This window comes from Manis javanica, chromosome 4 (genome assembly GCF_040802235.1).
Source record: "Manis javanica isolate MJ-LG chromosome 4, MJ_LKY, whole genome shotgun sequence".
In the NCBI taxonomy this organism is placed as follows: Eukaryota; Metazoa; Chordata; class Mammalia; order Pholidota; family Manidae; genus Manis; species Manis javanica.
In genome coordinates this window covers 111,637,165-111,650,341 of record NC_133159.1, presented here as the reverse complement: position 1 = coordinate 111,650,341, position 13,177 = coordinate 111,637,165, and the positions used below count along the sequence as shown (strand labels likewise).

The 13,177-nt window shown below is 37.7% G+C and overlaps 1 long non-coding RNA gene across 1 annotated transcript in view; it reads left to right on the top strand.

Annotated features, from left to right (window-relative positions):
- Nucleotides 1-13,177, top strand: part of LOC140849000 (uncharacterized) — a 42,559-nt gene that overhangs the window by 22,482 nt on the left and 6,900 nt on the right. Inside the window, exons 2-3 of the long non-coding RNA XR_012130402.1 lie at nt 2,453-2,569; nt 5,421-5,636. This is a non-coding gene — a long non-coding RNA (uncharacterized lncRNA). The remainder of the gene's footprint in view (nt 1-2,452; nt 2,570-5,420; nt 5,637-13,177) is intronic.

The following is a 13,177-nucleotide window of genomic DNA, read 5'->3' as shown; positions in this document are numbered from 1 at the left end:
CTGATTGAGGTGTCACTTCTACGGGGCTGGTGGCTATTGGCTAGGTACTGGGATTGGAAGGGGGGTGAAGGATGATTGGGCTTCAGGTGGCGCCGGCGGGAACCGAAGACCCAGAAGAGAAGCAGAAAGTTCGCCATCTTACGGGTAGGGGCCCTTCATATCTAATCTCCCTTGATGTAGCCTCCCAGGGTCTAGTTCAGAACCTAGGACATAAGATATTAAGTAATATATGATTGCCTAAATCAACCTAAAAATCTGCTCAGGTAGGACTAATTAATAAACTGCAGGCATTTTACAGAAGTTGAACACTTTCAGGCAAATACTTTCAGTACATAAATGTGACTAGAATTAAGATGATATAGTAAAGCATTTCTCTTGGTTTTGACATTTTCGTAAAAAAAAGATGGTTCCTCTTTGAAAACATACTTTCAAATATGCAACAAATCCCCAACTCACAGAAATCACAGCAAGAATCAGAAAGTCTTATTTATCTATTCTTCAATATACAGAATTATTCCAAAGATATCAGTTATGATAAATTTTTCACCTGAAAATGTGCATGAATCTTTGTGCATATGCAAGATAATCCTGTACCAGATGTTTTATTGTCCTTTCTAATGTGTATCTGCAGACTTGACGAGCTCTGAGATTTCTTCTGATTCTAAGTCTTAGATTCTCCACACTAATTTATTCAAGCCGGAAGCTACCCTAGAACTTTGGAATGCATATCTGAATCAGGAGATATGAGTTCAACCCCACAATGTGCTGTTTATTATCATCTTGATCTTGGCTAAAATCATGCATTTGACTTTTTTTTTTTTTGGCACACATACCCTGTTCTGAGATTTAGAGATGCAGTGGTGTACAGATAAAGTCTATTGACAAAATAACCTAACCTCTCTGAACCTTAGTTTTCTCATCTGCAAAACGGATAAAGTGAGATGTGGGCTGCCTTACCAGGCAGGTGACTAAAGCAAGGCCTTAAAGATAGGCTTGTATCTGTTTGGGATTAAAACATATAGCTGTTTGGGAATTACAATAGGGGCTTGCTAAGTTATAGAATACTGGGTTTTATCTGTTAGTGTTTGAGAGTCCTGTAACTCAGTAAGTCATGGAGTATTTTTTTCCTCTTTAACCATATATGCAAGCTCTTGGAGGTAGGGGCTTCATTTGGTTTGCTGACCTTGTTTATATCCACTGTTTAATCTGTGGATTTATATCCAGTGGATTACCCTTTACCCTGCATATACTAGGCATCTAGTACTTGCTGACAAAGGAAAGAATTCACTTCTGGAATTATGTGGAGCCAGTTCGTACAATTATTCTCCTCTTATTCTGCTGTGAGTTTGACCTCAAGGGTATCAGGAAGCTGGAATCTTTTCAAAGAGATAAATTGCTTCCATAATTTTATACCTCTTTTTTCCCCAAAAGCAGCACTCTGAGTAACATCTACTCTGCTTCATGACTGGGAAGCAGCAGCAGCTAAATAGATCTAATCTAAAGAGCCCTGGGCCAAGGAATCCTCTTACATGAATGTAACACTGGGAAGCTGCCCCCTGTGCCTTGAAAATTAGACTGGGTGGAAGAAGGTTGCCCTCACACCTGTGACCGCTACTTAAGGGAGGCTTCATCCAAGTTCCTGCTTTAGCCATGATTTGTCTAGATGAGCTGCGAGAAGTCAGTGCCCCTCAGCAGTGGTCAGTTTGTTGACATGCTCACTTTGCACATGAAAGTCCTCTGGGCCCCCCGACAATAACAGGAAGAATGGCATCCATGGGGGCAGCAGATTAGACCTTTGGTTTCCAGCCCAAACTCTATAGAGGCTCAGAACCTGTGTTGCTGGGGATCAACGAGGGTACATTCTTTTGGACACGTAATTACATCAAATGACTTGTAAGTACAGAAACAACAAATAACAAAGTGCTATACCAGCTATAAGCTGGCTTACAGATATATAAGATGAAGCTGCGATCCATTTACTAGTGACACTGAGTTATTATAGTTTTATCTTGCTGTCAGAGCCTCATCATGTGCCTCTCCTCCTGCCTTCCTCAGGGTATAACAGAAATGATGGACAGACAGACAGAAAAGATGAAAAAACCTGTCTGGCTGAGGCATAAAATGATTTTTCTGGCATAAGTTATTGTTTCAGCTCATTTTATTTTCTGTTTCTAAGAGCCCACAATACTTTCTGAGTGCCTCTGAATGTCTAGGCTACTCTGAGCAGTTTAACTTCGGAATGTTAGTTCATCCCAGGTGACTTCAGCTGTAAGGAAACATGCTGACCTATTTCTAGTTCAGTGGTAAAATAAAAGGAGGAAATGGGAAAATCCTCACATTTAGAAGTTGTTATATTTTTCCTGCGCCCATTTCCATTTCCTTTTTTCTTGCCTTTTTTTTTTTTTTTGCATTCATTACTTTGTGTAGTTATTGCATCCATCCTGCTACACAGATATCATCATGTTTATCTCATGGAGGTTAAACCGAAGCCTGAGATGTGTGCTGACTTGCCCATGGTTACACACATGCTAAGGAGCAGACGGGATGGACACGCACAGCCACAGTCACGGTGAGCCCAGGGCCCTTTCTGAACCACAGCTGTTCACTGCAGCTGTTCATCATAAATCCACATCAGCCAAAGAGAAACTCTCCATCTGCTCCTCGCCTCGGCCATCAGTTTTACAGGACATGACCTTAGTCGTGAGAAAGAGAAATGAGAAATCTTGCCAGCTACTGAACCCCAGATGACCTGGTGTCTAGAGAGAAAAGCCAGAGGCAAAGCAGTCAGCAAACCTTGCTGTCAGCAGCCTGGAAAAGGAAATCTAGGTGCCAGGGTCTGACACAAGCCAGAGAAACAGGAGCTTCTTGAGTTCAGTAGGGGTTTTGAGCAGGTGGACAGGTGACAGTCTGTGACAGAGTGTTGCTAAATTTCTCCACGGAGCTTACAAGAGAGAAGAAACATGTCAGAGGAAAACAGGAATGTTTTAGGTCAAATAAAAGGACTTATAAAGTAGATGGACATGTATAATTAAAAGAAACAAAGACATTTTGAAATCAATTTAATGAGAGTTGGACCCATTTCAGAGGGATGGCTGTATCCTTGAGTTCAATAATAAGAATAATAAAATATATCTTCTACTTCAAAGGCATTTGAATTGTCATTTTTTTGAGCATGCCATTAAATTAATTTAGGCACAAAAACTAAAATAATACCTTCCTCTTAGTCTCCTTTCACTCAAAACAATTTCATGTATCATGAAAAGAAGAAGAATACTCAAGTTTCACAGTTCTCCATCATTTCGAACATCCCTTCTGAGTAGCTTTTTTGCATCTTTCATGACCCAGATTTGAAAATTAGTATTTAAAAATTAAAAAAAAACACCCTAGTATCTCTAAATATGTCTCTAAATAATAAGAAATGTAGACAAAGAAAGAAGACACCTTTTAAACAGTAGGGAATCTATAGAAAATCTTCATTAAAGTCAATTTAATAGAGGTGAGATCTAGAACTTAGTAGAAATATTTAGGACTTGGGCACTGCTAAATTCTATGGATGACATAAAGGAATATGTGGTATGATTCCAAACATTAAGTGGTTTATGATCTGTTGACATACACACCAAAATAATTAAAAAGTAGTATCTGGCAGAATTTAATTGGATTTCGGAGAAATTATTTGCAGGAGGCAGCAGAGCCTGGAGAAGTAGCCATCCTCCGAAGCACAGGAGGAAGGCTGCGTGGAGAAGGGCAGTTCCAGTGAGATCTTGAAGGAAGGCTGAGAGAATGACAAGGAGAGAGAAGGACTTTTCAGGCAAGAGAATGCAGCATCAGGAATAAAGATGGATAAAACAGGTGGTAGACTGGTTTGACGGAAATTCAGGATTGGTCCAGCCCTGGGGCACAGCGGGACATAAGCTGACACAGGAGGAACTTGGTAAACACTAATCATGTGTTCATTGAATGAATATATGCATCATGTACATACTCTTTCCTAACTCTGTGGTGATCTTGGAAAATCAAGCTCACCATTTCTCTGATTCCTCACTTGGAACTGAGGATAACAGCATAATCATCTTCATAGTGCTGCTGTGATGAGTAAATCTACCAAGGCCCTTGGTGTGTAGCATCCTGGAACAGAGTAGGCACTCAAGGCCTGGCTCCCTATTGTGTTTGTGGTCCCACAGAACTGCTAAACACTTCTCAAATATTTTTGTGAACCTTTTAAATGAATAAAAGAATTCAAGAAGAAAGCAAAGAGGGAAATTAAAGGCATATTGAATTAGTTTAGTGGTGGAAAAGGCTGGTAGAGGAGTAATGGAAGATTAGACTGAAAGGTGGGTGGGGGTAGATTTGAGGGATTTGATTTGGAAAGATTAGGACATGGATGCCATAAAGATTTTTATCAAGGACATGGCCGTAATAAAAGAGAATTAACAAGGGAAAGTGCCAGAGAAAAAATAATCTGGCATGCTCAGAAGCTGCCTCTAGTAGCCCAGGAATGTGGAAAGATCAGAAAGAAGAGGCTTTATTTCAGAACAGTTTTGATTCCAATTTTTTCTAAAGCTCTGTGTGGTCTCAGCACACATAGAGGTCAGCCCCAATCTGTCCATCTTAGGGAGAACTTTCCTTCCAGAACAAGACTATATTATTACTTATCCCTTTTCCCCACAATTAGGCATTCTTGAATCCCTTATTCTGGCCTGACATGCTGTGACATGTCATTCTCAATCACGTAGGTTTCAGTGATTATTTACATCACCCTCCACTCAATTTCCATGAGTACAGAAATTCCTTCGGTGGGTGTCCCAGCTTTCCTGTGCCCTCCTCTGCCTCCTGCTTCTGCACAAGATATTTATCCAGTGGGCAGCCCTGAGCTTAGCTTTACTTCCCCTTTCCAACGTGATCATCCCTTGTCTGGTACCACTGCTACGAACCTAAACCTAACAGGGCTTTGCTATTTGTTACCTCCCTGTTGTGTCACCCAACTTTCCCCATTTCAAGCAGTGTGTAAAATCAGATACAGAGCTGTTCTGCCCCCATTTCGTTCCACAGGTTTTACAAATACTTATTGAGCATATATTGAGTCAGATTATTATTTCTGGGGAAATAAAAGTGGACACTCTGTCCTCATGAAGCTTACAGTCTTGCTGCAGTCATAAACATTGGTTGACTAAATTCCAATAAATGTAAATTTGCAGCTATAATAGCAATTTATTATAAATTGTAATGTTCTCATAAATTGGCTATTCCCAAGCAAATGAACATAAAATCAATACTTTCTTGCATCTTAAAATTGATTTTCTGTGCCTTTCTTTAATGTGCATATGTTCTGGATTTGAAAGTGAAAAATCTATAGAACTTGATGATTGACTGGAGTCACTAATTCAAAATATATGTGTCTGCTTTCTATTATATTCCAGGCTAGAGGTAAAGAGGGCCTAGAACAGAATTTTCAGGGTTGCAGGCTCTCAAAGGAAAAGATACCTGGAATAGCTAGAGAACTAATATTTTGCGTTGGAAGATGAGAAAGGAGAGCTTGTCCAGAAATGAAAAGATTACTGTATCAAAACTGTCCTTGGAAAAAGGAGGACCTGCACTGAAAATTATCACCTAGATGAGCTACCTGGAGTTCCTTGGTAAGTAAGAGCGTTAGCCAAATGGAGTGGGGTTTTTCATCTTATCAAGAAGAAGCTATAGAAAGAGTGCTGGTGATGTCCAGATAATCAATCTGATTAGATAAGGAATTGCAACTCAGTGATAGATCACAAAACTTAAAAAAAATTTCTTGAGGAGCAGGACTGTATCTTATACCATCTTTGAATGTCTTGCATAGAGTACATCATTAATCACATTCAGAAAGGATCTATGTGTTTTAGCTGGGCTGAATATAATTTAAAAAACTGAGTCCATGAATTTATTCTTGATATTAAGAGCCATCTGTCCATATTTCCTCGTAACCATTTCTCTCTTCCAATCACGGCTTTTGTTATGATAGTGCCTCATGAGTGTTTTTACAGCTTATGGTTAAGTTCTTGCTTTAATTTGTTTTTTACTGATACATTTTATTTTTATTTCTGATACATTTTATCTTTATAGTTATTCTTTTAATTATTTATTTATTTTTAATTTGTTATTGAATATACCTGACATAATATTATATTAGTTTTTGGTTTACAACATAGTGACCCAACATTTACGTACACTATGAAATAAATGCTCATCACGTTAACTGTGGTTACCATCTGTCACCATACATAGTTATTACAGTATTATTGACTATATTCTCTATGTTGCGCTTTACACCCCTGCAACTTATCATTTTGTAACTGGCAGTTTGTACCTCTGAACCTCCTTCACCTGTTTTGCCTGGCCCCCTACTTCCTTCCTGATGCATTTTAAATTAATTTCCATTGGAGACATGCAGCCCTTTTGTTTATATATTTTTTCTTGATTTTCATAGTTTCTCTCTCACCTTGGAATGCTACGTGAATTTAATGAGCTGTTTACTCCAATTTCTTAGGTGGAGTGATAGATCTCCCACTTCCTGCACAACGAATGTTTACATAAACACATTTTCTCAGAGAGAGGCACATGCTGTTCTTTGTTTCCTATGATTTGGAGAGCACCATTTCTCAGAGGGTTCCAGAAATGAATTGTTCTTACAGTTCATTTATGTCCATGAGTACCTACAACAGCAAGAAGCACACATACGCTTAGCAGGATGGTCTTGACAGATTTCCCAGTTAAAGCAATTCAGAAATGCCCTTTCACCTTGGATGCAGCCAAACAGTTGGTTCTCTTTATTGGGTTTCATTCCTGTGCAAGCATTCAGATATAGAGATTGACCTGTAGTACCCCAAAGAATATACAATAATATTTTTTTTCCAATGCTGTTTTCACTGATCCATCCATAGTCTCCCTCACTATAACCCCTCTCTTCTCAAGGTCAGTGATGCTACCAGGAAAGCAGTTGACCTAAGTTTAGAGGAAATGATGAGCAGGTAGTAAATGACTAAGTGGAGGGGTCACCTCTGAACAGATGAACAGGAGTGTCTGTGTGGGGAGCCCTGAGCATCCGATAACAGCGCCCTAACAATAAGATTCCCCATTTCTTCTGGTTATCAACAGACAGATAATCCTCCTCCCAAAATTGTTGCACTGCCAAAGCCTCCCTCTCTTGATTTTCTAGGGGTACTAGGCCAACAGCATCTGCAGCTGCCCCTCTGGGCCAGTCTTTGCCCGATCCACTTGATGATGTGTGTACTAGTGTGACTGTTTTCCAGCAGGTAGTCCTTGCTGAGGGGAGGAAGAGCACAGCTGACAAAATGAGTTTAATAATACTTGAGATTATTTCACTTTCCAGAATTTCCAAATCATTTTGTATTGTTATTTCTGGGACTTCCAAATACTTTGGTGGCTTACAGTATTGTAATAATTTGCATGGTGGCAAATGGTTAACTACCCTTACTGTGGTGAGCATTTTGTAATGTACAGAATGGCTGAAACATTAAGTTGTACATTTGAAACCAATTGATACTGTATATCAACTACACTTCAGTAAAAACAACAACAGATATTATTATGCCTGACATAAATAAACCAAGACATCTCATTTAAGGGAAAGGCTTTTTTGTCAAACCAAGTACACAGTTTCACTCGGGTACAGATGGACAGGCAGAACAGGTAAAATCCACAGTTGGTCACCAATCCCCATTTACCTAGTATTTAAATTCACCCCATACAGAGTAACCCTGGGACTTGTAGCAAGGATTGTTAATCCTTGTCAAACTAGTCTATTGGTCTTAATCAATGCATAAATTGATTAACTGGCTAAAAATAAAGATTTGGTACTTTTAGATATTAGGATTTCTTTGTGTTTAGCTTTTGGGAAATATTTTCTGAAGCCCATTTGATCCTCAGAATTAAAAACAATAGTTTCAAATGTTGGCTCAACATCAGAATCATACATGCGTCTTTTAAAAAATATAGATGCCCAGTCCTCCTCTCTACTAAGAGAATGTCTGAGTGTTCAGCCGAAAGTAAACATGTAAAGCTCTATATATCGTTTTGGTGTACAGTCAGTTTGAATTGAGAATTGCAGGTTTCCTTCCCCAGGGAAAGTGTAAGCATTATTGAACCAATATTGACTGTTTGGTGTTGTTGGCTTCGAACAACTGATTCAATAAATACTAGTCTGAGGATCTGGACACCATTTAGCCAGGTTTAACTATCGAACACTATTTTCCTTATTGGCTCGTTATTTCATGCAGTGCTACTGTTTGCTTTCACCTTCTCAGATGGCTGAGAGTTAAGTCATGTTGAAATATATATTCCACTTGGCTCTGTTGTGCGCACGAAAGCGTTTTTCAGGCTTTCAAGATGGACAATGAAGTCCATTTAGATAGTAGCTCTGGACTCCCTGACATAAACTGCAACCTAGGCTGCATTAGTCAGTGGGTGGTTGATCACTGCAGTTACAGAGCTCTGCAAAAGATCCTGGCTTAAGTATAGAACCCTGAAACACCTAAAAGGAAAGCCAGTTCTGTTCTGGGAAACTGTTGGACATAGATGGGGTGAGGACTTGCAGAAAATGGAGGACAGGCAACCACTTTCAAAGAGCTGAAGAAATTAGCCTACCATGGAAAGAGTCACAGAAAAATATAATCAGTTGCCTAAGAGATTAAGGGCAAGTATGTAGCACTAACAATAAGAAAACAAACAGATCCATTGAAGGACTAGGATCTGGGAGGGCAGGGCAGATGGGAGTCTTCTGCCAAGGCTATGATTAACCATTTCAAACCACTGGGCCAGCTTTGCCAGCAGATATTCAAAACTGTACATCCTATTCAGAGATGTAAGATGGTTTAATATAAGGAAAACAATGCATATGATATAGGTGAAACCATGTTTGTAAGACTTTAATAGCTACTATAAAACATTTGCTAAAAGTAATTGACTAGTTTTAAAAAATCTAAAAAATATAATAAAAGGAGTCTTCTATAATATATAAAGAGCACTTAAAATTATATCAACCAGTGCTTATGAAAGTACTGTGAAATGTATTTTCATTCATTGTTTGTGGCAATATAGAATGGCTCAACAATTTTGCAAAAACAATTGAATATATAAATTTCATGAGCAAAAATTTTTCTTTCATTCATTGGTCCAAATTTTGTCATTCTTATTTCCTAAAAGAAAAAATTCAAAATGAAGATAAAATATCTAAGCACAGATATGTAAATTTGAGAATTATTTTTGAAATGATGAAAAATTGGAAGCTACCTAGCTAAGTGATATCCAAATATCCAAAATATTTGAATGTTTATGCCTTGGGGTAAAACAAAATTTGAACATGTATCTCTTACATATCTAGTTATTTAGGTATAAATTATACATGTTCTTATGTAATATACCATATATGTAGTTATACAGAAAAAGCAATTAAAATGGATTAATTAAAATTTTACCAATACAATTTATTTTTTAATAAAAGCATTGTGATTGTACTACATTATGTTTTTGAAAATGCTGGTTTAACATTTTTTTATTAAGGTATTATAGACACACACTCTTATAAAGGTTTCACATGAAAAACAATGTGGTTACTACATTTACCCATATTATCAGGGCTGCACCCATACCCCATTGCAATCACTGTCCATCAGTGTAGTAAGATGCCACAGATTCACTGTTTGCCTTCTCTGTCTACACTGTTTTCCCCGGGATCCCCGACACCATGTGTACTAAACATAATACTCCTCAATCCCCTTCCTCCTCTCTCCCCAGGGGCCCAACCAAACTCCTTCCCTTTGGTAACCGCTAGGCCCTTCTTGGAGTCTGTGAGTGTGCTGCTGTTTTATTCCTTCAGTTTTGCTTCGTTGTTATACTCCACAAATGAGGGAAATCATTTGGCACTTGTCTTTCTCCACCTGGCTTACTTCACTGAGCATAATATCCTCCAGCTCCATCCGTGTTGTTACAAATGGTAGAATTTGTTTCTTTCTTACAGTTGAATAGTATTCCATGGTGCATAAATACCAAATCTTCTTTATCCATTCATCTACCATTGGACACTTAGGTTACTACCATATTTTGGCTATTGTACATAGTGCTGTGATAAACATAGAGGTGCATATATCTTTTTGAATCTGAGAACTTGTTCTTTGGGTAAATTCTAAGGAGTGGGATTTCCAGGTCAAATGGTATTTCTATTTTTAGTTTTTTGAGGAACCTCCATAATGCTTCCCAGAATGGTTGAACTAGCTTACATTCCCACCAGCAGTGTAGGAGGGTTCCCCTTTCTCCGCATCCTCAACAGCATTTGTTGTTCTTAGTCTTTTCGATGCTGGCCATCCTTACTGGTGTGAGGTGATATCTCATTGTGGTTTTAATTTGCATTTCCCTGCTGATTAGTGATGTGGAGCATCTTTTCATGTGCTTGTTGGCCATCTGAATTTCTTCTTTGGAGAAGTGTCTCTTAATATCCTCTGCCAACTTTTTAATCAGGTTATTTGCTTTTTGGGTGTTGAGGCATATGAGCTATTTATACATTTTGGATGTTAACCCCTTGATGGATATGTCATTTACAAATATATTCTCCATACTGCAGGATGCCTTTTCATTCTGTTGATGGTGTCCTTTGCTGTACAGAAGCTTTTTAGTTTGATGTAGTCCATGTGTTCATTTTTGCATTTGTTTCCCTTGCTCGAGGAGATGCGTTCAAAAAGAAGTTGCTCATGTTTATTTTCAGGAGATTTTTGCCTATGTTTTCTTCTAAGAGTTTTATGGTTTCATGACTTACATTCAGGTCTTTGATCCATTTCAAGTTTAATTTTGTGAATGGGGTTGAACACAATCCAGTTTCATTCTCTTGCATGTAGCTGTCCAGTTTTGCCAACACCAGTTGTTAAAGAGGCTGTCATTTCACCATTGTATGTCCATGGCTCCTTTATCATATATTAATTGACAATATATGGTTGGGTTTATATCTGGGCTCTCTAGTCTGTTCCATTGGTCTGTTGTTCTGTTCTTGTGCCAGTACCAAGTTGTCTTCATAGTAGAGCTTAAAGTTGGGGAGCATAATTCCAACAGCTTTATTCTTCCTTCTCAGGATTGCTTTGGCTATTCGGGTTCCATATGAATTTTAGAACAATTTGCTCTGTTCATTCAAGAATGCTTTTGGTATTTTCATAGGAATTGCATTGAATCTGTAGATTGATTTAGGCATTATGGCCATTTTAACAATATTAATTCTTTCTATCCATGAGCACGGGATGTGTTTCCATTTAGTAGTTTCTTCTTTAATTTCTCCAATGAGTGTCTTGTAGTTTTCCAAGTATAGGTCTTTCACGTCCTTGGTTAGGTTTATTCCTAGGTATTTTATTCTTTTTGAATGGGATTGTGAATGGAATTGTTTTCCTGATTTTGCCCTCTGCTAGTTCATCATTAGTGTATAGGAATGCAACAAATTTCTGTGTATCAATTTTGTATCCTGCAACAATGCTGAATTCAGATATTACATCTAGTAGTTTTGGAGTGGATTCTTTAGGATTTTTTTTATGTACAATATCATGTCATCTGAAAACAGGGAGAGTTTAACTTCTTTATTACCAATCTGTTTGCCTTTTATTTCTTTATGTTGTCTAATTGCTGTGGCAAAGACCTCCAGAACTATGTTGAATAAAAGTGGAGAGAGTGGGCATCCTTGTCTTATTCACGGTCTTAAAGGAAAGGCTTTCACCTTCTCGTTGTTAAGTATGATGTTGGCTCTGGGTTTGTCATATATGGCCTTTACTATGTTGAGGTACTTGCCCTCTATACCCATTTTGTTGAGAGTGTTTATCATGAATGGATGTTTGTCAAATGCTTTTTCAGTGTCTATAGAGATGATCATGTGGTTTTTGTCCTTTTTGTTGATGTGGTGGATGATGTTGATGGATTTTCTAGTACTGTACCATCCTTGCATCCCTGGAATAAAGCCTACTTGATCATGGTGGATGATTCTTTTTTAAATCAGTTTGCTAATATTTTGTTGAGTATTTTTGCATCTATATTCATCAGGGATATTGTTCTGTAATTTTCTTTTTTGTGGTGTCTTTGCATGATTTTGGTATTAGAGTGATGTTGGCCTCATAGAATGAGTTTGGGAGTATTTCTTCCTCTTCTAATTTTTGGAAAACTTTAAGGAGGATGGGTATTAGGACTTCACTAAATGTTTGATAAAATTCAGCTGTGAAGCCATCTGATCAAGGAGTTTTGTTCTTGGGTAGTTTTTTGATTACCAATTCAATTTCATTGCTGGTAATTGGTCTATTCAGATTTTCTGTTTCTTCCTGGGTAAGCCTTGGAAGGTTGTATTTTTCTAGAAAGTTGTCCATTTCTTCTAGGTTATCCAGTTTCTTACCATATAATTTTTTAAAGTATTCCCTATAATTCTTTGTATTTCTGTGTTGTCTGTAGTGAGTTTTCCTTTCTCATTTCTGATTCTGTTTATGTCTGTAGACTCCTTTTTTCTTGATAAGTCTGGCTAGGGGCTTATCTATTTTGTTTATTTTCTCAAAAAACCAGCTCTTGCTTTCATTTATTCTTTCTATTGTTTTATTCTTCTTGATATTATTTATTTCTGCTCTTATCTTTATTATGTCCCTCCTTCTACTGACTTTGGGCCTCATCTGTTATTCTTTTTCTAGTTTAGTTAATTGTGTGTTTAGACTGTTCATCTGGGATTGTTCTTTTTTCCTTATGTAGCCCTCTATTGCAATATATTTTCCTCTTATCATGACCTTCACAGCATCCACAGATTTTGCAGTGTTTAATTAGTCTTGTCATTTGTTTCCATATATTGCTTGATCTCTGTTTTTATTTGGTCATTGATCCATTGGTTATTTAGGAGCCTGTTGTGAAGGCTCCATGTGTCTGTGGGATTTTTCATTTTCTTTGGGTAATTTATTTATAGTTTCATACCTTTGTTGTCTGAGAAACTGGATGGTACAATTTCAATCTTATTGAATTTACCAAGGCTTTTTTTGTGGCCTAGTATATGATCTATTCTTGAAAATGTTCCATGTGCACTTGAGAAGAATATGTATTCTGCTGCTTATGGGTGTAGAGTTTTGTAGATGTCTGTTAGCCATATGTTCTAATATGTTGTTCAGTGCCTCTGTCTCCTTACTTATTT